General features: G+C 43.0%; 1 pseudogene; it reads left to right on the plus strand.

The window, feature by feature from the left end:
• Positions 1 to 10366: 10366 nt before the first annotated feature.
• Positions 10367 to 13803, plus strand: LOC110342520 (annotated as a pseudogene).
• The last annotated feature ends 11427 nt before the right edge of the window (positions 13804 to 25230 follow it).

Here is a 25230-nt window from a genome sequence, read left to right on the forward strand (position 1 = left end):
GTTTAGATGCATTCAATCCCCTAGTGCTGAAGCTGAGGGAGAGATTTCTGGACCTAGACATGAGGGAAGGGTTCATTCTCCTTGAGTCACAGCATGCCATCTGCTGTAAAACCCAGAGTGCGGGCCATGACCATTGTCAGCTGCACACTGAGCACAGAAAACCAGGCCAGACCTAGGGTTCCTGCTCCCAACAGTATCTGAATACTTTGTGGTGAATTGCCAGTAAACACAACGTTGTTCTCCAGTTCAAAACAAGTGAAAGTCATTTGCCAGCATCACCTGGCACAAAAGCCATGTGGCAGAGGGGCTCTGAGTAAAGGGCAGTTCAAATCCAGGCATTAAAATAACCCAAATGCTGTTTTCTGACAAGATTCCTTTCCTTGTCGGGTTTGTGATTCTTGAGCCTGAGAATATCCTTCTCAGGTCAGGTTTCTCTGCTGTCACACTCGTCTCAAGCCTGGAATGTGAGCACTGGCCATTGAGATCTGATGTAACTATGTCACCATCCCAAAATGGAGAGACATTATCTCATAGATGGTGGCAGCAGGCAGACACCAGAGTGCTGCTGGCACGCATGGCCTACCACTCAACCGTGGACACCCCCAGCATCCACAGTTCTCAGGGAGCCCAGTCTGATGCCCCATACCCGAAGTTTTGCACACCATCATCCCTGGGAGTGGAGACAAGAGCACACTCATTTTTGGTAACCTCAGCAGTTGTCAGATGATCTTTGGTAGTAAGGTCCCGAATCACCTGAAGCCTTGGACAGAATGCAGATTGCCCTTCACATGGTGGAAGACACTCAGGTAGTGCTAAGCCTCCATCCTTCCCCAGACAGCCCCAGGAACAGGACTGCTGTATTCAAGGGCAAGTAGGTCCACTGGCCTCTGAGGCAAGCATCCCTTTCAGCACTTGGAGAGGATGAAACAACTGGGGAAACCCAATAACCACTCTTCAAATAACAGCATCAGAGTCCTGGTCATATCGACTCCAGATGAGACTTTGGATTAAGGAGCAAACCTTATCTAGCCTTGGAAAGAGGGAACATTTCTGCTTCCTTCCTCCTTAGTGTGCTCCCCCAACATTGTGTCCTATTACTCCGCTAGGAGACAGTTGTCAACTAGGCCATATCCTGCCCACCCTTCCTTAACTAGGTGGACGCTTAAACTGTCCCCACTTATCCAGACATGCTTGAGTACCTCAGCCTCCTTCTCATCTCTAGAACTCCTTCAGAGCTAGTACTTCAATGTGCCACACTCTCCCACTCCAGAAAGGATCTCACAGGCACTAGGCAAATGCTACCTCTGAGTTGTTAACCCCTAGCCCCTGAATGTGCATTTAATGCTTAGCTTACACCTTCTGTCACCATCAGTTTCTACCTCTCCTATAAATTAGTGCATGTCCTCTAGAGCATCCTCTGGTGCAGACAACAGATGCAGATGTTTCCAGAGACTCGCTCACTCGCTACACTAACTCAGGAATGCTTCTGCACCTCACTAATTGCTTCTTAGGGTCAAAGCCTAAGAATGGCTCTTGGATATATCCTCACTTCCCATCTCTCCCCGTTTTCTCTATCTTCTTCAAGCACACTAAGCACATCCCTAGTTCAGGCCTCTGCCCGGAACCATCCTCCCTGGGTGTCCAATGACTCATTCCCCACTCTGTTGTTTCTGTCTCACTGCCACCTTCTCTGAGACCACTGTCCTGACCATTCTGTCTAAAAGATAGCAACCTTTATACCCATTATACTGACTTGCCTAATTTTCCTTTACTATATTTACTAGCAGATGATTTCAATGAGAGCGTGTTGTATTGACAATCAGTATGTCATACTACATTTTGCAGATGTTTAAATGGAAGCTTAAAAGTGGTGTTTTGAGGAATAAGGCATTGCATTATGATATGTGTATGAACTGAGAACTAGATAACTTACTATATCATATGTATGTATATTTATATATGTATATATATATATGATCCCTAACATTACCTTTTGTGATGAGAAGACTTAAAATATATAATCTGTGCAATTTTCAAATATATAATGTGCTTCTCCTTCTGGAGACACTGTGCTATGTGGTTGATCCTATAAAGTTATGCCTCCTATAGACAAATACTGCCAGGATACTGTTTCATCATTCTTCCTTATCTCCTGTTTAGCAGGACCCTGAAGGATGTGTGCACTCTGAATAAAGGGGGAAACCAAGAATATGAACAAAACTAAGTTGTACTTATGGGACTTGGTCTCCATCTCCCAGGCACTACAGTTGGCAGCACCTTATTCAGGGAACCTTGAGTATGGCTGGCTTGGCTGCACTGTCAACAGCCATCGGCAAGTGTTTCTGTTGTTTTGAGTTCCCCCCAGGGGTCTAGGGGAGTCCCACCAAGGCCTTCTCTTCCAGCGGGCCTTCGGGGGCAGCTGCCTGCTGCTTTCCTGGGAAGACTGTGTTTGACAGCAAGGAACACCAACAGTTTCACAGCAGTCACTTCTTGGCAGGACAGATGGCTATGAGACGTGTCCCCAAACAAAATAAGCCTTTCAGGGAAGTATATTTCAAGCCTAGCTCACGTTCCCAAGACGCTGAGATTCTTATATGGCTGACGCAGGAGCCGAGGCTGAGCCCAAGCCAGGGACAGCTAATTATTGCCAATAACACAGAGAGCCCATCCGTTCAGAAAGGGGGAACCAGACATGCCATGAACTCCTCCTGGGAAAAGGCTTTGTGCTCCAGCTTCCTCCTCACTGGCTGATTGTGTTAGTGGTTCCAGCATGGGGCAGAACACCCCCTTCTCTTTCCTCCCAATTTTTTTTCATCCCCAGCTCCTCCCCATCATGCTCTTTTCCTCTCCATCAACACCATTTCCACTGCTGTATTTGCCACTTGGAGGCATGTGCCTGGAAACTCGTTATATCTACGCCTCTGACCCTCTGCACAGAAGTTGCTCTAAAATCTTAACTTCTATGCTTTCTTTTACACCAGCCCATAAAAATCAGACATCCCAGGGTTCTCCAGCCACCCTGTCACTCTGTGCCTCATTTTCCAAAAGTCCACAAGAGGGCACCCAAGATCATTCCAGCCAAAACACAAGCTGTGGCACTGGGACCAGCAGGTGGTGCTGTTGCTTCAGCCATGGAGCTGTGAAAACTAACCTGAGGGTAGAGCTTTCCTGTGTAGAGAGCGATCGGAGAGTGATGCCAAGAGATGCTGCACCTGTCCCAGACCAATGTCACCACCACCCTGGGAAGCACATCAAACCCCAAATACAGGCCGTGAAAAAGAAGTGATCCAACCTCTGCAGAGCCCCAGTTCCTGGGCTCATATTCTGGCTGTGCCAGAAGACTGAAATTGGGGGTCATTCTACCCTTCCCCCGCACAGCTCCCTTCACCTTCTCTGCATCCAACACAAATCTATAATGTCAGATGGCCTAGGATTCAGGATGGAAAAATGCTAAGCTCCCGCTCTGATGAATTCATCCCAGGCACAATGGTGACAATGCTAAGGGTTGAGAAGTCACAGTGTCACTCACTTGGGAGAATGACCTCCCCCATCTGGGAACTGCAGAGGGCAGAGTCAGACAGTAAGGACTTCCTTGGGAAGGGTTTAGGAAGGGCGTCTTAGAGAAGGGCATGAGCAGGTGGACAGCTCAGGCCGTGGGATTCACACATGAAGGAACGCAGCTAAGGAAGGGGTTGGATGGAAGCCAAGGCCCAGAGGGTGAGAACAGCAGGTGGTGTGCAGGCCTCTCCTGATAGGCTTCCTCCTAGACATGCTTTGTGCAGTTACAAATAGCAACAGTGTCCATAGCACATGTATTCATCTTCAAGTATGTAAACATAAGCTCTTCTGCAGACACATGTGTAACTCACAAGAGTATAGGAGACCTGGAGAAGACACTGCAGCAGTGTCCACCATGAGTTGGGGTTGACCTTGACTTGGTGTCATGATTAGGCACTCTCCCTTCCCTTCCTTTCCCTCCCCTCCCCTTCCCTTTCCTTCCCTTCCCCTCCTCTCCCTTCCCTTCCTTTCCTTTCACTTCCTGCCACTTCTCCTCCTCTTCCCTTCTCTTCCTTTCCCTTCCCTTCCCTTCCATGCCCCTCCCCTTCCTTTTCCTCCCCATCTCTCCCTTTCCCTAACAAGAAATACAGTAAGCATTATATGACATCAGTTTGTTACTATCTTGAATTAAAGCACTGTTGACTCACTCAGATAAGTATGCACATCCCTTATTGTAAAATAAGTAGTCACCATAAGCAAGTCAAATAAAGGTACATGTCATCATTTATTCATCGAAACTTAGGTTTCAGTTTTATGGAGGAAGAACTGAGACCTACTGAGTGTGAATGGCTTCCTACTGGCGAGAGTTGGCATTGGTTCTCATCCAGACGGTCTCACGTGATTACATGCTGACCCTCTACACATGAGGTACCTCACTCTGGTTCACTCAGGAGTTTATCACCTTGTTGAAGAAGGGGAGCTGAGTATCAAAAGTTATCAGTACATTCTGTGCAAGACACCATGCCATACGACCCACAGACAGAAGCCCACATACTAGCTGTTCTCACTTTCTTTTCTATACCCTTCTGGCATGCCAATGTGAGCACCAAATGGTTATCTGCACTGATGTGGTGTCTAATGGCAGCAGACACTGTACTACTGTGTCCAATGTGACAAGATAGCCAAAGTTCACCCAAAGTTCACAATTCCAAAACCTGCAAATCAAGATCGAGGTGCTGGGGGTTCAATATCTAGTGAGGACCCATTTCCATATGTACAGCTGTCTTATTTCTATGTCCTCACATGGCAGAAGGGACAAGCAAACTCTGGCCTCATCTACAAGGGCACTAATCCCACTCATGGGGGCTCCACCCTCATGATCTAATCACCTCCCAAAGGCCCCACCCGCCAATCCCATCACCTCTGAGCTTAAATTTCAACATATGTATGTGAGAAAGACACAGAATTTCAGTCCACAGCATGGGAAGGTTTGTTCTGTAAGGCCACTTATTAGGGCACTATGACATCTACAACAATGTGGCAGGGAGGGTCATCTGGGAGCATCTGTAAGTTGGTACACCCTTAGTTAAAGTGGCTGCTTTTCCAGATGCTTGTTCTCCACACAGCAAGGCCTGTAATTTTATTCTTGGGAGTTTCTGTGGCAGAGATCCTTTGCCAGTGTGTTGAAGTTTATTGAGAGAATGTTTTTAATCAGTGAAGTGTATCGAAGTGGTGCACGGAGTTCCAGGAAAGAACAAAACCCACCAGTGTGGCAAAGAGAAGGCCAGTAAAGACAAAGGATGCCATGTTACCCTTCACTAGGAAGAAGAAAAACTCAGTAAGAAAGCTTTGCTGGGAGCAGGCAGATTCCAAAGAATAAATGGCGTGCCAGTAGTCCACAGGACCACATGTACTCTTGCTTTGGATAGCCTCCAGAAATCTTTAGGGGAAAGAACCTAGGAACCTGAGAGAGACTCAGGACTCCCCATCAACCAATAATAGGGCTGAATCCAAGAGAGGAAAAGCCTTTTCTGACAGGAGGGTTTACAGTGTGTTAGGCTCTGGCTTCAGTGCTCCTGATAGTAAACCATGTCCTCTCCAAGATTGCTTGAACTATGAATTTTCCGCCCATATTAATACACTTGTAGATGGAGGTGTAGATGCTTCAAACTAAAGTAACTTGCACATCTCGGTAAGGAAGGGGTAAGGCAGGGACTCAAACCCAGGCCAGCTAGTTCTGCAGCACATCCTCATAGACACTTTGCTATACTGCCAGCTTCATAGACAGGAGAGAATCAACAAAACAATGAGGGCTAACCCCCAGCACCTCATCTGCCAGTATTTCTAACATTCTACTCTTGCTAAAATTCAAGCTGCACCAAGACCAACATCTGCATCTGCGTCGATGAGTGCCTAGCACATATAGACTTTCAGTAAACAACCAATAGGTGATTCAGCAAATCAGTAAACAAATGGGCAAATATTAAAAGCATCCACAGACTGAAGAACTCTAAACAACACATTGCTGTATATTCAAATACTCCCTGGCTGCTTCTCACCAAAGTGCTTGGCTAGTCTGACCCACTTCAGGTGCTCCTTCTCCATGAAACCCCTAGTCTTCCCACCCTTCAGCCAAGTTGCCTTCCTGGAGTTTTAACACCATATATTTAAGAATATTGTGTTAAAGGTTAAAGTCAAGGTCAGGCACTTATGAAACAGAGTTTATAATAAATCAATGAGTTACTATCCAGCAACGCTTGTAAATATATTAAAGTAAGACCTATAGACTGCTAACAGAGCTGAACCAAAGTGTAGCTAGCATGAAGCGAGTGCCAAGAGTATTGCCAGACTTGGTGCTAAGTACTTTGCACACTGGATAAAATTCCAAATATCTACAGCCCTCTGCTTTCCTGGCACCAAAAAGAAATGTACTGTCCAGACCTTTGCTGTTGGATGGTACCATGTGATTAGTTCTAGCCAATCAGGCATAGGCGACCTTTACTCACCTAGGGTGCTAAGGAGACACCCTTCAGAACCCTTTTCCTTTTGGCTCAGCCAGCTGGAAAGCTTGGAGATAGTGTCTGGCCCATCAGCTTAAGTCCCGAAGTGATAGTGATGAGCACGTCCCCAGTCGCATCCTTGTCCCCAGCTGAACTATGCAGCATCCTTTTACAGCACTCAATGCTGTGGTCCTTGCTCCACAAACCAACAAACTCCAAGATGTGAAAGAAACCGGCCAGGACCTGCATCTGTCCATGGCAAGAGCAGCAAAGTAAATCCCAGGTGTTAGACGCTAGAACACAGAACTTGTCTCTTCTTGTTCTCTCATCTAAATTTTCTTGAGCAAAAATAATGTATGGGCATATAAAGATAAGAGCTTCAGCTTCTTTGCGGAAAGGAGAAGTTTTTTAAGGGCACTATGGACTTAGCATCATGAGAGTCAAGGGGAGACAAGAGGTTGCTGGAATGCTTGGAAAGGGTTATGCCTGCTGTGGGCGGTGCAGGGTGTGCATTGGCAGCACTGGAGAGCCCACAGATGCCTGGTACTTTGCTTGTTGGAGAGGAAACATAATCGATGTTGAGTTTCCTCTTTTCACAGCATTATCACCAGCAGAAGGCTTGTGACCAACTATGCAGCAACTCTGCTCAGGGTAGAATACTGTAATGAGAGCCCCTCGATGATGACAGCACCCATGGTCTTTGCTTTGAAGACTCACAGGGTATTAGTAGAACACTCTGTCTTTTCCCATAGATTATGTACATCACCTCTGAGATGACAGGCAGCTGTGTGCCCTGCAGGTCACTGGTCAGTGGTCTCCAAGTAGAGGACCTAAGACCAAATCCCAGCACTACCACATACATCTAGAATCATTTGGCATTTTTACACTTCTGTGTGGTTCTAATTCGCTTTGACCTGTTCACACAGTTGTTGGGGAGAGTCTGGGAAATGTGAAAATACAATGTATACATATGTTTTAAATTTGTTTTAAGTTGCACATGTGGTGAGTGTGCATATGTGTGTGTGTGTGAGAGAGAGCGAGAAAGAGAGAGGGGGAGGGAGGGAGAGAGGGGGTATGTGAAATGTGGTATTTGAGCTAAGAGACTCCACTCCTATTCTTACATTTAGATTTTAAAGGGGGAAGGGGCTGGAAAGGTGTCTCAGATAAGAGCACTGACCCAAGATGAATTTCTGGCACCTACATGATGGCTCACAGCTATCTGTAACTCCTATTCTGGGTGATCCCACACCCTCTTGTAGCCCCAGCAGGTACCAGGCATGCCTGTGGCACACAGGTATGCATGCAGGCAAAACACCCAAACACATAAAATAAAAATACTTTTAAAGGTGGAAATATATATATATATATATATTTCACAGACATTGAGATTCATTCAAACAAGAGATGTGGAACTATAAAGCTGTAGGACAACTGAATTGTGTCCTGATAACGTTGGAAAATTAGCTGCAGGCAGGATATATTTGCATCTGGTTTCTAGACCAGATTAGCTAATGTGGGTGAAGCTCTTGGACACTTGTGAGGAGAACAAAATAGTGTCATGATTGTTGTTATTACACTGTTAGATGTTTCCCCTGAGATGTTCAGTGAACTTTAATGGCTGCTTGGCCAATTTCTGCATCTATGCTTCCAGAACCCACAAAGCGGTTCCTTAGATCAGATGGGCTGGGCTGCTGCTTCACGAAAAGGAAAGAATTAGCAGGTACTTGGTTCAGAAGAAAGACAGACTTGGAAGGAGGAAGGAGAGAAAAGAGGAGGCTAAAGGACAAACGATAAGAAAAGTTAATAATATTGTCTCTCAATTCTTTATTCTATGTGAAGACTCATCCAAGCTTGCGTTTGTTTTGAAAAGCAATCTTGAAATTTTCACTCTAAATAGCCCATTGTTAAGCAAACCTGTTGATAGATTAGGAAGCAATGTACCTGAAAAAAGAAAAAGACACTAAGTAGAACAGGTGTGTACAACCAGTAACCAATGGGACATGTGTGGCCCAGGATAACTGTGAATGAAACCCAATGAAAAACAATAAACTTAATTAAAACATCAAGAAGTCTTTTTGTCATTTTTCGTGTAATTCTCAAACATGAGCAACATAAATGAGTTTATGTTGCGATGTCATGCAAAATAAATATGAGTATGTTCTTGCTGTTTGTACTCATGTGTGGCTTCAATTTTACAGTGGTGGGTGACTTCCCATATGTTCCTTTGAGTGCAGAAATTGAATTGGCACATTCAATGACCTGGCAAATGAAACACAGTGATGAACAATCATGTTTTAGCTTACCATTAATATGATTTAGAAGATGAGTATCCCTAATTGATTGTGTGTGCATGTGTGTGTGTAGTTTTCATGTGCACAGGTTGACATCTATATGCAGGTTCACTTGTGTCTGAGCAGGTGTAGGCCAAAGGGTGATATCTAGTGTCTTCCAAAACTGATCTCTGTCTCTGTGTCTCTCTGTCTGCCATCTGCCTCTCTCTCTCTCTCTCTCTCTCTCTCTCTCTCTCTCTCTCTCTCTCTCTCTCTCTCTCTCTCTCTCTCTCTCTGTGTGTGTGTGTGTGTGTCTGTCTGTCTCTCTCTCTCTCTCTGTTTTTTTTTGCTTTTTCAAGACAGGGTGTCTCTGTATTGGTTTGGAGGTAGTCCTGGAACTCCTTCTGTAGACCAGACTGGCCTGGAACTCACAGAGATTCTCCTGCCTTTGCCTCCCAAGTGCTGGGATTAAAGGCATGAGTCACCAAAGCCCAGCCTTGTCTCTTGATTTTTTGGCACAGGTTTTCTATGTGTAGTCCTGGCTATCCTAGAACTAGCTCTGTAGTCAAGACTGGTCTTGAACTCAGAGATCCACCTGTCTGCTTCCATAGTGCTGGGATGAAAATCACGTTTGCTTTCTTTTTAAGTTACAGTTTAGATGGATTCTATTGTAAAAGCTAATTTAATTGCAAGGTGTATACATCAGGAAGAAAAGGAAAAGAAAAAAAAGAAGCAAAATCCATTAGCAATGGTGGATTTGTTAAGAGTTGTGCGGAAGGTGTGACAGATAGAATACATCCTTAAAGGGGGAGAGTTTCTCTAGATGGCATTGAGGCAAACTGAAATGATTAGGAGATCTATCCAAAGAAGTTTGGAGAGTTGGGCTGATATTTTTAGATTGCGTGCATTGGATAATAGATAAGAGCACTGATGCTACAAATATAGCCCAACCTGACACTTTTATTAGACATATTCATTACAAATATAATGTCATTGAAGAAACAGCTTCTTAGGGACATTAAAAGATACAGCTAAATCAAGGGATAGATATGAAAACTTAAAGTGATTTTACTTGTCCGTTGTCAACATATCTGATATTTAGAGTTGCCAGTAGTACCCTGCTAATGATCATTGGATTAATGTGAAAAACACTGACCAAAACCAACTTGAAGGGAAAAAGGGTTTATTTGGCTTACACTTCCGTATCACTGTTCATCAGGGCAGGTACTCAAGCAGGAAACTAGCGACAGGAACTGAAATAGGGGGCCATGGAGGAGTGCTGATTACTGGCTTGCTTTTGCTTTTGTTCAGCCTGCTTTTTTATACAACCCAGGAGCACATACCCATAGTGGGATATACCCTACTATACCAATTATCAATCAAAGAATGCCCTACATATATGCTCATAGGCCAATCTGATAGAGGGAATAATTCAGTTGTATCAAGTTGATAACCAGGAATAGCCATCACAGTGGTAAAGGAGGTGCACTTGTGAGATTAATAGATGATGCAGCTGATGCCCGACTCTCATTCCATCAGTTACTGCTCCATAGTATGTCAAGGTAATGTATGCCCAAAGGCATTAGAGATGGTAATGCCATGCAAATCATCATTAAGACTGTGAACATGATAGGTACTAGGGGATTAAATTATCACCCATTCCAGAAATTCCTGAGAAGTGGTGATGCTAACTATGACGACATCATTTATTTGTCAGAGGTAAGATGGCCAAATCGAGAACAAATGTGAAATGATTTTATGAAAAAATATTTTATGATTATGAAATGGTAATGTGACAGGTTACCAAGTTCTTTATGGTATCATAGACAAAATGCATGCCAGAACTTGATGATGAAAACTGGCTTATAGATTAACATTGTCAATGAATTTAACTTCTCATTTCAATGAGCTAAATTTCACCTTCAGGGTGCAAATCAACTTATCAATACAATGTGTCAAATCATAGCATCTTTCCAAATGAGGCAGAGCAAGCTCAAATTTATGGATTTTGACACACTGGTTAAAAACAGTCCTTTAAACAGAGAATATACAGCCCAGCGCTTCAATTTGATGTAAGTCTGCAAACAGATCTCACTATCTTTGCTGTCAGACCTCTGCCACCGTGGGTCACATGTCTGCTTCCGGGAAGGGCCTGTCCCAGCCAGCACTGCCCTACAGACATAAAGTCCCCTCATGGCTGAAATTGACATTTGACAAGCTGAAGGGTCAGATTTTCAAACTGGCCAAGAAAGGCCTGACTCCCTCCCAAAGAGGTGCAATCCTGAGGGACTCATGGGTCTGTTTTGTGGCTGATAATAAAACCTTGAGGATTCTAAGTTCAGAGGCCTTGGTCTCCTTGAGGATCTCTACCATTTGATTAAGACAGCAGTGACTGTCTACAAGCATCTTGAGAGGAACAGAAATGATAAGGACACCAAGTTCTGCCTGATTCTGATAGAGAGCAGAATTCACCGACTGGCTCCTTAGTATAAGACTAAGCGGACCTCCCACCCAATTAGAAATATGAATTCACAGCCTCTGCTCTAGTGTATGGGAGCAAATATATATATATATATATATATATTGTGTATGTATATATATATATACACAGTGTGTATGGGAGCAATAATATATATATATATATATATATATTACTCCTAGCCTTTGAAACTCTCTTAAGTCCTGTGCTATAGTTACTAAATTTTTTGAGACTTTATTTATTTATCTTTGTGTGTGTGCATGGGTGTTTTGCCTCCATTTATGTCTGCACCACATGTGTGTCTTATGCTTGCAGAAGCTGGAAGAGGGCCATGGGATCCCTCCCCTATTGCTGGAGTTAAAAATCATTGTGATCTGTTATGCGGGTGCTAGGACTAAATCAAAACTACAGTATATAGAATTGTGTATATGACATATACATATGAAAAGGTCTCAAGATTTCTAGAAAAATAAACAATATTTTGGTGGACTTTTTATTCTATTTCTTCTTTAAAATATTTGTCTTATTTTTATTTATGTTATCTCTATGTATATCCAAACATGCATGAAGATATCACTGAGTCCAGAAGAGAGCATTTGATCCTCTGTATCTAGAGTTACAGGCAGTTTTGAGCCTGCAAACAATGGTGGTAAGAACCATGCTCCAGTTCTCCATAAAAGCAGCAAGCATTCCTAAGCACTGAATCACCTCTCCAAGGCTCCATTTTCAGGTGCTTAATGTTACCTGCCAATTTTCAAATGGAAAACATAGTGCTGCAGTCTAATATTTAGCTTGGAGGACATTTTGATCACATCTCTTTGCTAGACTATTCTAGGCCCTGTCTTTCCTGAGACCAACATCCCTTTCTTCACATTCACACCACTTGGTAGCACCTACATTTGTGAGCAACTATTTTCAAGAATGAAGTACTATAAAAATAGGACCTAAAAATATGCAGAGGACCTAGTACAGACCCATGCAGGCTCCGCGATTGCCACTTTAGTCTCGGTGAGTCCCTATGAGCCCTGCTTAGTATCAGATGCAATTATATACAAACTGCTGGCTAGACTTATGTCAGCTCGACACACAAACTAGAGTTATCTGAAAGGAGGGAACCTTGGTTGAGAAGATGCTTCCATAAGATCCAGCCACAAGACATTTTTTTCTTTTTTTCCCTTCTTCCTTTTTTCTTTTTATCTATTCTTCCCCCATAAAATACGTTACAATCACATCCTTCCTGCCCTCCACTCCTCTCAGCACCCCACCCTTCTCTCCCCCAGACCCAATGCTCCTCCATTTCCCTTCAGAAAAGAGCAGACCTCCCAGGGATAGCAACTGAACACAGCATAACAAGACACAATGAGACTAAGCATAAACCCTCATTCATATCAAGGCTGGAAGTGGCAACCCAGTAGGAAGAAAAGGGTACCAAGAGCAGGCAAAAGAGTCAGAGACATCTCCAATCCCCCTCTTAGGATTCCCACAAAACCCCTAAGCTAAACAACCACAACATAAGTGCAGAGGACCTAGCACACACCCATGCAGGCTCTGTGATTGTCACTTCAGTCTCTGTGAGTCCTTATGAGCCCCGCTTTGTTGATTCTGTGGTCATGTTCTCCTGATGTCCTGGACCTCCTGGCTCCTACAATCTTTCCTCCCCTCTCCCCTTATCTTGCAGGGTTCCCTGAGCTCTGCCTAATGTTTGGGTATGGATCTCTGCATCTGCTCCCATCAGCTTCTGGAGGAAGCCTCTTTGATGGAAGATTGGGCTAGGTACCAACACCAATCTATGAGTATAGCAGAATAACATTAGGAATAATTTCATCGATACACACACACACACACACACACACACACACACACACACACACATATCCATCCATGTTTGGATCTACGCTAGGTCTCTGGGCCATTCAGCTTCTGGTTCCTAGTCATCCAGACAGTGTTAGGCATGGGCTCCCTCTCGTGGTATGGGCCTCAAGTCAGTCACTGGTTGGCCACTCCCACAAGCTCTGAGTCAAAATTTCTCCAGCATATCTTGCAGGCAGGACAAGTTGTGGGTTGAAGGTTTTGTGGCTGGGTTGGTGTTCCAGTCAAACCACTGGATGCCTTGCCTGGTCACAGAGACATTTTCTTAATTAGTGATTGATGGGGGAGGACCCATCCCACTGTAGGTGCTTCTATCCATGGGCTGGTGGTCCTGCGTTCTATAGGAACACAGACTGAGCAAGCCAGGGGTAGCAAACCAGTAAGCAGCACCCCTCCGTGGTCTCTTCATCAGCTTCTGCCTCCAGGTTACTGCCCTGTTTGAGTTCCTGTCCCAACATCCTTCAATGATAAAGCGCAGTATGTTAAGTGTGAGCTGAATAAACCCTTTCCTCCTACCTTACTTTTTGGTCATGGTGTTTGATCACAGCAGTAGATACCCTAATACACAAAAATATATCGGTTTTGCTCATCATCATTAGGGTTCAGATATTTAATATGTGGCCTAAGATAATATTTCTTTATCCAATGTAGCCCAGAGGAGTCAAAAGATTGGACACCCCTGGTATAAAGCATGCCATTATTATAAAAATGGTGAGAACCAATTGATTCTCAATGTTAGCATGTGTTTCTCCCTTTCCAGGGTAATAGTCTATCTTGGTTTTCCTGGGACAGTGAAACTCTTGGATTCCCTAAAATCACTCAGTCCTAGTCAAACCAAATGCCTACTTGTGATGCTTCATCCTTTACCTGATCTGTTGGCAAAGTTGTCATCTTCGCTTCAATCTCCTCCACAGAGTTCTCTGTGAATCTGGAAGCAGAACATGTTCTTGTATCTATGTTCCCATGGTACTTTCCACAAAAATAGCAGTAGCATGCATTGCTTCCCAGTACACTCTAAACTCCTTAAAAACAGAGTTTATCACATAATCATGTTTGAATATTTAGTCCCCAAGTATGCTGATTATATAGTTGGATAAACAAAGGAACAAAGAAAGTTAAAAGAATATTACAAATGTCATTTCAATCTGCTTGGACTTGATAGAAAATTCTGGAGGATTGTATCACCTATACTCGAAACAACAATGCTTAGATAGTGGGGGCTTCCTACACAAAGTATTTTAGCTACTTCTAAAGTTCTGCTCTGGAATATCTGTTATTTGGGTTAAAATAAATGCCTTTAATTGCCAAAGAATGGCTCAGAATCTTGTATACTATTGTATTGTGTTCATATAAAATTGTATCATTTAAGTGACTGGCCTAATAAATCATTACAATCACCCCGCATAGAGATATTGTTCAAATAGCTTGAAATATCTGATAACACAAGAATGGTTGTGTCTATAGATGACAAATACCCCCATTGTTAGAATCAAAATGCTCCTTGGGGCATCATTCTCTTTAGAAGTGGGTTGTTCCCAAATGAACTCAAGCAGAAATGTTGTTATTATTGGGCTTTGTGGAGGAGAGTGTCCAGCTTCTCACTCATCAACCCAAACTGATAAGAATTTGTTACTGTAGTTCATAAGACTCAGATGACCTGCAACTGGTTCCAGGCTTGGGGAATGAAACGATTTCCCTAAATTGGGATTTAGATAGTTCTGTTGAAATGATGTTTTCTTCTACAAGCCAGTACAGGCAGAGTGCTGGAAGCCATGCCAGACACCTTAATTAAAAGAAACAGAGGCCTTAGACTGTTGTTCTATTGAGTGAGAGCTTGACTTGAGGGAGGACTTAGGATCAGTACACAGTACTGTACAACTGTATATACAATGGACAACACAATAGATTTGCTACAGAACATCAGAAGTGTCAGCAATGGAAAGAACAGTGTAGTCTGGGAGAAGTTAAAATGATCAGAAGGAAAAAGGTATTTTGTGGAGCTGAGGGGAGGTAGGACATAAGGACACATACCCAGAATCAAGAGCTATCAGAATATTTATTCCTGAACTTAGAGGGGTGGTAAGACAAGAAAGTGTTTATACACTTATCCCTAAAATTATGTAACTTGAGATCTAATTGTTTTTTAATATTCCCATCCTTCGCTCTTTATTATCAAAGACCGTCTTACAAAATATGTTGAGCCTGGATCTAAGATGAATATGAAACAGAACTGAGTGTGAACAAGAATAACTATGCCACAAATCTGAATGAGCAATGGTCAGAAACCATTCAGGAAATACTTAACTGGGACAATAAAAGAAGAGGGTGGAAGGAATTTCAAAACTCACCTTATTTGGAGACCCATGGTGCAGAGGAGTTAGTGAAACTAAATAAAGAAAAGGTGTGGATGGACTCCCAACTCAGCTGCAAGGAAAATTCACTGGACTTGAACCATGCATGCCTAGCTTGAGCCAGGTGGCAAAAGTACCAGAGGAATGATAGATCCCTATTCCTTGTGTGTGTATAGCCTGACTGACCACATCTGAGAGCTAGAAGAGACACATTTTCTCTATGATGCTATGGTTTGAATGAGAATGGCCCCTATAGGCTCATATATTTGAATGCTTGGTCCCTAGTTGGTGGAACTATTTGGGAAGGATTAGGAGGTGTGGCCTTGTTGGAGGAGGTTTGCCACTGAGGGTGGGCTTTGAGGTTTTAAAAGCCCATGCCGTCCCAGTTAGCCCTCTGCCTCATGGCTGTGGGTCAGACATATGCTCTCAGCTCTAGTGCCGTGCCTGCCCATTTGCTGTCACTCTCCCTGCCATGATGGTCATAAACTCTAACCCTCTGGAACTGTAAGTCCCAATAAATTCTTTCTTTTATAAGTTGCTTTTGTCATAGTGTCTCTTCAAGGCAGTAGGAAAATTACTGAGATAGAAGTTGGTGCCAGGGAGTGGATTATTGCTGTGACAGGCCTGACCATTCTGGGGGGGTTTGTTTTGTTTTTGCTTTTTAAGGAGTGTGGAAGACTTTGGGACTTTAGACTATGAATGGTTGTAAGCAGGGCTTAACAGGACAGTCTAGTAGGAGCTTGGAAGACAGTAGTGTAGAAAACAATGTGGCCTATGGAAGCCTAGCTCAAGAGTGTTCAGAGGATAATTAGCAAGTGGGCTAGCGATTATTCTTGTGATATTTTGGCAAGGAATGTGACTGCTTTTTGCCTTTGTCCTAAGAATGTGTCTGAGGCTAAATTGAAGAGTTTGGGGCAAACTTTGTTAGCGGAAGAGATTCTAAGATAGCTAAATAATGACTCTGATGCATGGTTGTTAGTGACTACTCTTATGCAGGTCTAGAACAAAAAAGAGCAAGTCGGCCAAAAGGAAACATAAAACAAACAGACTGAGAAAAAAACATAGCACCACAAAATTTAATTTTGTAGCCATGGTTTCTGCTGAGAGAGATAAGGAGAAATGGAATAAAGAGGGTGGTACCCTCTTGGCTAAACTTCACCCAGCTAAACTTGTAGTTTGTGAAAATAAAAGGCCTAAGGGATTGTCTGTTCCTAAAAAAAGCAACAATAAATCAAGCTATGCAGATATAATCTGAGGAGTGGGGGTGAGGTTTCATCCCAAGCAGGCAACAGAACTTGGCATCATTAGCACCTATGTTCTGGTTTTAGAGTCATGAAGGACACAGAAGTAAAGGGCTTGTAGAATCTTTCTCCAAGTTTAAGGAAAGCTGTTGAGGCCACGCTTGTAGAGTTCCTGCATGGAGGCCTGGAGAGACCATTGCATGAAAATATGAAAGTGAAGTCTGATTTGCATTAGATCCCAGGATGTTGAAGGTGCCAGAGTAGTGGGATGTCTGCTAGAAAGAACTGCTTACAAAAAGTGGAACCAGACCAAGAGAAAGAAGTGATTCACAGCCAGCAAAGTTGCAAGCATGGAGCTATGAAGCCCTTTGGTATCAGACATAGAGTTACAGAATTTGGAGTTTGCTCTGCTGCGTTATGGTATTTCTTTGGTTCTGTATTTCCTCATTATGCCCCATTTCCTCTGTTTTGCAATGGAAGAATGTACCTTGCATTTTTATTTTATAGGAAATTATAGTTGAAATTGCTTTGAGTCTCAAAAGAGACTATGGACTTTTAAAACATCTCCAAACAGAAATATTTTCAAGTTGAACTAAATACATTTTGCATTATGATATGGACACAAGCCCATATGGGCCAGGGAATGGAATGTGGTGGCTTAAATGGGAATTGTCCCCATAGGCTCCTAGATTTGAGTGTTTGGTTCCCCAGCAGCAATGCTTTGTGGAAATGCTTGTTCAGAAATGATTAGGAGGTGTAGCTTTGTTGGAGGAGGTGTGTCACTGGGGGTGGGCTTTGAGGGTTCAGAAGCTCATACCACTCCCAGTTAGCTCTCTGCTTCATGCTTGTGGGTCAGACAGATGTAAGTTCTCAGCTACTGCTCCAGCACTATGTCTGCCTGTCTACTGTCATGCTCCCTGCCATGACGGTCATGGACTCACCGTCTGGAACTGTAAGTTCCAATAAACACTTTCTTCTGTAGGTTAGACCTTGACCATGGTGTCTCTTCACGGTAATAGAGCAATAACTATAGCCAGTGTGAATCTTGTACTTGGCAGTTTTCCAACATCACCAAGCCAGCAGATATAATTTCAGGTGGTCTTGGTGAGCTCAGTAGCCCTAGATCCCTGGACTCTGATTTCTCTATCAGTTACTGCTCTGTAACTCCCTTGTGCTTTGGAGAGCCTTGGGTAGCTGCAAATACAAAGGCAGACACCCACATCATATGCAGTTCTCATAATGGGTCAACAAATACAAGTAAAACATCTAGCATGAAGTTCCGTGGTGACAGGTGTACATATCACCTTGTGAGGACAGAAATGGGCTTCACAAAGATGCTGAGCCATCTGATGGGTTTTTGCCCATGCAGGACACTGTTCTCTCATTTAGATGACCTCCATAGCATCTTCTGGTTAATCTGACTCCCTGACTAGAGCTGGAGACTGCCCACTGCATAGTGACTTTAATGGATTAGTTGCCCAATAGCCAGCATGCTAGTACTGAATCCTAAAGGTGCTTTGGATTTCTGGGCATCTTTCAGAAGGGCTCTTTCCCCAGTGCCCATAAAAGAGGCATTTATGAGGACCAGCTCCTGCTTATGGTTCCTTCAACACTCACCACTTGATCCGTGCCCTCTTCCCACATCCCAGCAGGAGGTGGGCTTATGTTTTTAAAACAGGTTCTGCCTTTGCATAGTCTGCCCCTTGTCCTCCCTGACTGGCTCCCCATAATCACTCCTCTGAATGCCTTTTCTTTTTATGGGTAACCACTTCCCAACCCTTGGAATTCTGCTTGCTCCCAGGACAGACCAGGTGTTACCATTTTGTGTTCCTAGTTGTACTGCATACAAGCACCTGTCCTGTGACAGCAAGCAGTGTGTATTAATTTGTCCTTCTGTCAACCTAACAACAAGCCTTCAAGGACACGTTCCATGTCCTGTTCATCACTGCCCCCAGAACAGAAAGTAGCCCACATGAGATGCTTGCATAAATACATACTTTCGAAAACATTTAGTTTGAAATAGTGATAGATGTAAAGAAAAATTATTAAAAAATAAACCCTTTTCTCTGCCTTTTTTAAAGGTTAGCAGCTTATAAAACCCTGGTAAAATTATCAAAACTGGGATGTGATTGAAACAACCACTTGTTTCAGATTCACTATTTCCCCACTCATTCCTGTCTCGTGCAAGCTCCATAATGCATCCAGTTGCTGTGTTTCTGTCTTCAATCTGGGAGATTAGTCCTTTGCTTTCTTTGCCTTTTGTGACTTTGACATTTTTGAAGAATGGATCGTTAATTACAGAACTCTGGTCTAATTGAACATGATGTTTTCTTTAAGTTAGGTTGAAGATATGCATTTTTTAAAAGTCAGAATTGTTCAGAGTGGTGTTATGTCCTTCTTGGTGTACTGCCACTGTAACTTACTACCGGTCATAGTTACATGCTTGGTTAAGTTGCTGTCTATCAGGTACCTCTGCAAAAAACAGTTCTTAATTTTCCACTAACATTTAGTAGGCAGTATGTGAGAATATCGTTAAAACGGTTGTAGGTGTGAGTTCTATATCTGATATATATATATATATATATATATATAAGTATGTATGTGTGCATGCATGTGTGTATGTATGTATGTATGGATAGATGGATAGATGGATGGGTGGATAGATGTGTGTATTATGTTTATGCAGTCCTGGCAAGATGGCTCAGCAGGTAGTGGTGTTTGCTGCCAGGTCTGCTGACTTGAGCTTGATTTTCAGAACCTACAGGATGGGAGGAGAGAACCAACTTCCAAAAGTTGTCCTTTGATCTCCTTATTTGCATTGTGACACATATACATGTCACTTGTATACACACACTGAATAAATATTAAATATTTATGCATATTAAGGGTAAAATAGAAAGATGAGACAATGATGGCCACTGGCGTCAGTGTTTTTAGGGAGCACTCACGGGAGCACAGCCTCTGAGACAAGAATCTAAGAGTCCTAATTACTATGCCCATCAGATTTCCTGGGACAGTATATTCAGGACCATTCTTGAAATGAAATGGTTACCGTGTATCAAGATCGTCTTTGATTTTCCTGAATCCTAGCATGCTACCTTAGATGGAAAGAAAAGCATACCTCCACATCTTGTTATTAAGAGAATACGCCTGGCTGTAGGTTCACACACCTAGCCCATTTTTTCCATATTCATCTCATATTTCATATTTTATGAAAAACCAAAGCAAAGGACTAATGGACTGTATCCAACTTTCACTCGTGCCAGAAAACAAACTCTGTGGAAGGTGTGAGTCTAGTTTATGATAAACCAGTCACTTGGGAAGTGAGCAGAGTCCGATGTGCTATGAAAGGCCAAGAGGGTGAGCACAAGACACCAAGTTCAGAAACCATGTCCAAGAAAGTGCAGTGTGGCTGTCATAGTGAGTTTGGACTGCAGCGATGCAATATCACAGTCTGCTTGGTTTAAACCAAAGCCAAGATGCTGGAATACCCAAGATGTTGGCAGTTTGGTTCTGGCAACAGGTCTCTGCTTAGCTTATGGGTAATAATGTTCTTTCTTGATTCAAATACAATGAACAAGGAAGGCCGGGGGAGAAAGGAGAGATGGGGGAGGTAAAGGGAGAACTCTCCTGTCTCTTCTTCTTTTTTTTTTTTTTTTGGTTTTTACAAGACAGGGTTTCTCTGTTTTGGAGGCTGTCGGTCTAGCCTGGCCTCGAACTCACAGAGATCCGCCTGCCTCTGCCTCCCGAGTGCTGGGATTAAAGGCGTCCTGTCTCTTCTTATACAGACATGCCATTAGCTTAGGGACTCATCTTTGTGACCCCTTTGAACCAGGATGGCCTCCATTTAACAGTGTCTCTGAGGTTCTACAAATGAATTTAGAGAGATGCCAGCATCGACTCCACAGTCATCCTCAAATGACTCACGTAGCAGGATGTTTTCCATTTCTCCGTTTCTGCGGAAGCCCTATTACCAAGCTGCTAATGACCGCTGTTTAAAGAAAGGTGCTAAGCCAATAACTTTCTCGACAGCCTGCCACCTACCTCCAAATGACATAGAAATGACTAGGAACTCACCAAGACACAACAACAAAGGGCCAGAATTCTCCACAAAGGCTATTGCATACCCATTGCAGGTCCTCCACTACTCAAGCCAACTGAGATGACTTACAGAGAAACACTAGTTTGTCACATGATCCTTTAAGTTGGCAAAGATTAAGAATTTGGAAGTCATATCTAACCGCATTTGGAAGAGAGTCTGGAAAAGAGAGAGCGTGGCTTGCAGGGCCTTGCTGTCACAATGAAGAGACACCTGTGGGCAAAACAGGCACATCACAGGAGGATCCAAAATGAAAGTCTCCCTGGGTGCAACTGCAAACACTAAGTAAGAGACATCCAGAGAGCTGTTTGGGAATTCTCCACCCAAAAGGAGCCTCAGATGTGGAGAGAGTGGGGTGGTGACTGCATCAGGAAGCTAGACAGTGCTAGTGAGAGCAGTAAAAATTAAATAAATAAATATAGATATATTTTTTAAAAAGAACCTGGGAACCCAGCTCAGAGAGCATGGACACCAGTCCACATCTGGACCTACAAGCACATGAGGAAGGCCATTTCCACCCTGGATCTTCTCTTTACCACCCTTGAGTGTGGGAAGGAGGGGGCAACCTGACTGGGGAGGACCAGGAGGAGAAGAGGGTCTCTGAAGACTCCTGGCTCCAGCTTCCCCTGGCCTGGAGAGGGTAACAATGGTGATAGAAAGAGCTGACAAATTAAACAAGATTGTATACCACTATATTCCATGGGGCCTTTAAGACAGATTTGAAAGAGTTTAACACAGAGTCAAATAGAAATAAAATTGCTTCCTGTGTGTACTCTAATAAGTCCAGTACTCAGAAATAAAACGTCACCCATAGTGTCCCAGTCTTGTGGGTGCCTGCTCATGTATGCATGGGACCTTTCTTTTAGAAGGGCTCCACACGTGGCTTCATGCATTGCTAGCACCATCTTGAAATTCTTACTGTTTTTAAACCACAGGTTTCATATTTCCACCTTAAACTGGGCTTTAGGTATGAGGCAGCCATTTCTGGTGACACATAACTTAGCCATGTTCTGTGTGATTCCCAGAGGTGAGAAACAGATATTAGGTCAACATTAGGAAAAGTTTATTGCCTTTTGTTTTTTAACTCAGGGCTGCTCCAATTGGAGCAGAGAGTATCAGCTGGGAGCCTTCCGTCACCAGCGTCCTTATGGCAGAGATGGGTCAAAGGCTGTTCAGGAATGTTAGGCTGTGGACTTAAAGGGCTTCAAAATCAGTGGGAACCCTGAGGTTATCTAATTCTTTGATTTACAAATTTCTTTCAAGACGTCTTCTTTCTGAATTTGGGCAGGAAATGCACTCATTGGCTCTGCAGCAGGTAAGACCACTTCCAAGTCCCCGCTGTCACCCTTATATGGCCAGATTTTTTCTGACTCTCTGAGTTTCCATTCCAAACCCTGAGCTATTGTTTTCTTTGATGAGAACATTATTGCCATTACTCACGGTATTTTTTTTTGATCATTTCAAGTTGGATCTTATTATGTCTGGCACATTGTGACTTCTAATTTCTAAGAAAAAAGGCTTTTAAAAGTCCCCCAAAACTGTTTTGTGCTTAAAGTCATTTTCATTAATCATCATTTTGACAGTGATACATAAACAGATCTGACAAATACTGATTAAATTTAACAGTAAAAATCTATGTGTGGGGATGAGGATATATCTCAGTTGGTACAGTGTTTGCTTAGCATGCTCGAAGCCTTGGGCTCAATGTCTAGTACCACATAAGCCAGGCATGATGATTCACAAACCTAATCCCAGAACTCAGGAGGTAAGTACAGGAGGATCAGAAGTTCAAGGCCATCTTCAGCTACACAGTGAGTTTGAAGACATCTTGGAATACATGGGACCCCATCTCAAAACAAAATAAGACCCAGTGACACTTGCCTGTTATCATCATTGGTAGTATACTCAGGGGGTGGGTGTAGGGGAAAACAAGTCAATCTTCTGGTTTCTTCCTCATGTAACCTCTTGGGATGTGACATTTACCTCATCCATTCCACTTTTATAGCATTAGATTTTGAAGCCACAGGGATGGAGGCACCATACACAGGACCCACCAAGAATGACAAACTTAAGCTCAGGAAGGACCAGGGACGTGATCATACTTGATAAACACAGTTCCCTGCAGACTCGCTCCTGCTACACACCAAGCGATGCTGAGCGTCTTTCGTGCTGTTCTTTAGTCTTGACCCTGATAGCACCAAGCCCCTCTACAATGGTGTCTATGTGTTTCCCCACCCTGAGATCAGGGCCCTAATTATAGCTGTCTGGAAGAAATTCCCAACTCAATGACGCCTTTATCAGACGCTGACTGCCACTGGAGTCAACTTAGGCGTCAAATCTGACCTGCTCAGAGCCCCCGTCATGTACTGGCCCCCATATTAACTAGAGTCTTTGTGACAAGAAAAGTCATCTGGCCACCTGGTTGCCCCTAACTAGGCCCTCTCCAACTGCATTGCTCAGACAGGGTGGAGCCAAAAGAGGCCTTCATACCCACGCAATGGGGCTGCCCATGGAATGCCCTCTCTTTGTTGCTACCATTGGTAATGTTTGTGCACAGAGATTATATGGAAACGTCAGAGTCTCAACTTGGAAAAGGACAGCTGACTGAACAGTGAGGTATCTGGTCACAGGATATGTGGGGCAGGATGGGGGTCTTCAATTTGGATGTGCATTCAGAAGTTATAGGATCAGTGATCTTTATCTGCACAAGGAACTCTGTGGTTCTCTTTAGTGTACAGATCAGCACAAGGAGGGTGTAGGCTTTATTTTTGTTGACAAGTTTGGTTTTCTTGAGTTTCAGGTGAGTAATATTTTAGAGTACAGTCTGTAAGAGTGAAGGTGATATGGGGTCATCCATGTGGTTTAATATTATTATTCTCTAGTTGGTTCCTGTAATTTATTTTGTCTTCCATATGAGATCATATAATTCCTCAAGGATGTAGGCTATTCCTTCTCCATCCCCCAGTTGTCAAATGAAGAAAGTCCTTTAAAGTATTTGTTGAGCATTACATGCTCTTTAATCAATATTCTGTTTCATTGTGGGCATGTTTCTGTATTTCTGTGTCTCCCCAGATACATTATAAACACTATATGCAAATTGAACTACAATCTCCAAATTTGATTGGTAGTCCTTACAGCTTCCTTTCACAGATAAGATTCTAAGAAGTGGAGCCCCTTTCACAAGAATGCTGGACTACTGGGCTTCTTTGCTCGCTCAGTGTTCTTCCCCCAGGACCAGGTCTCCTCTTTGTTGTGATTTATTAGGTGGTAAATGTTAAAGTGCCCACACACAAGAAAAGGAAGATACTGGAACACGTGGGCGCAGAACAACCTTCAGGTAAGTGGAGCTGTCAGGCCTTACAAACATTGTATATAGTTTCATGAATACTCTTTCATAAACAAAAACTGAAAGCCGGCCTCTGCTATGCCACACATACATAGTTTCACTTATACATGGAGAGCTGTGCGTATGCATGGTTTTGCACTTTCCTTCTTTGACTAACTGTATTCCTTGGAGACATTTCTATATAGGCAATTGCTTCTTAAGGACACTATGGTAGGGTAAATTATAATCTATTTAGTCAGTCCCCCTACTGATAGCTTGATTCCAAATTCATTCTAGGAATATGTATTTTAGCTACTTCCCTTGGGGGAGTTTTATGTTGCTGGCTTGTCATTAATCAGTATTTTAGAATAATTTGGAGTGATTCTAAAAGTAAAATACCTTCGTTTAGAAAACATTTCACATATTCTTTTCGCGTGCGTGCTCATGCACCTGTTGCCCCAAGATTCATGTGTCAATGTACACATGTGGCAATCAGAGGACAACCTGCGACCCTTCTACCAAGTGGGCCCTAGGGATTGAACTCAGGTCATGAGGTTAAGCTGCAAGTACCTTTACCTACTGAGTAATCTCACTGGCTCCAAATACTCTTATTTGCACAAGTGATAAAACTGAAGTGTGGACACCCTAAGTGTTAGTGGCAAAATTGGGAACAAAAGCCTGGTCTTCCTGAGACATCTACTCTTCATGCCCCTGAACTTGGGCCACCAATGGGCACTGCATCTACTTGTTCAGCCACTCTGGCAACTCTCAAGCCCAAACGGGGTCTTTGTTGAAATAACCAATTCAACAAAGACTCTGATCATGGTTTATACTTTACTAGCCCCAAATTCACCAAGTTAAACTTCCCATTTTAGTAGAAGAACCAGCATGCCTTGCGTAGATATGCAATTCAATAAAAACTTAATCCTCTCATAAAACTGAATATTCTCTGGCTCCCCAGTGAACCCCAAAACTTATTAGATTTCTTCTGCAGATGATATTAAATGATTGTTTTTCCTACCTAACCCCATTATGCCTTTAAAAATCATTATTATTTAAATGTTTACATTTCTTTTATCATGAAAATGTACAAAACAGC

The sequence above is a fragment of the Mesocricetus auratus genome, unplaced genomic scaffold (genome assembly GCF_017639785.1).
Source record: "Mesocricetus auratus isolate SY011 unplaced genomic scaffold, BCM_Maur_2.0 Super-Scaffold_100022, whole genome shotgun sequence".
Lineage (NCBI taxonomy): Eukaryota > Metazoa > Chordata > Mammalia > Rodentia > Cricetidae > Mesocricetus > Mesocricetus auratus.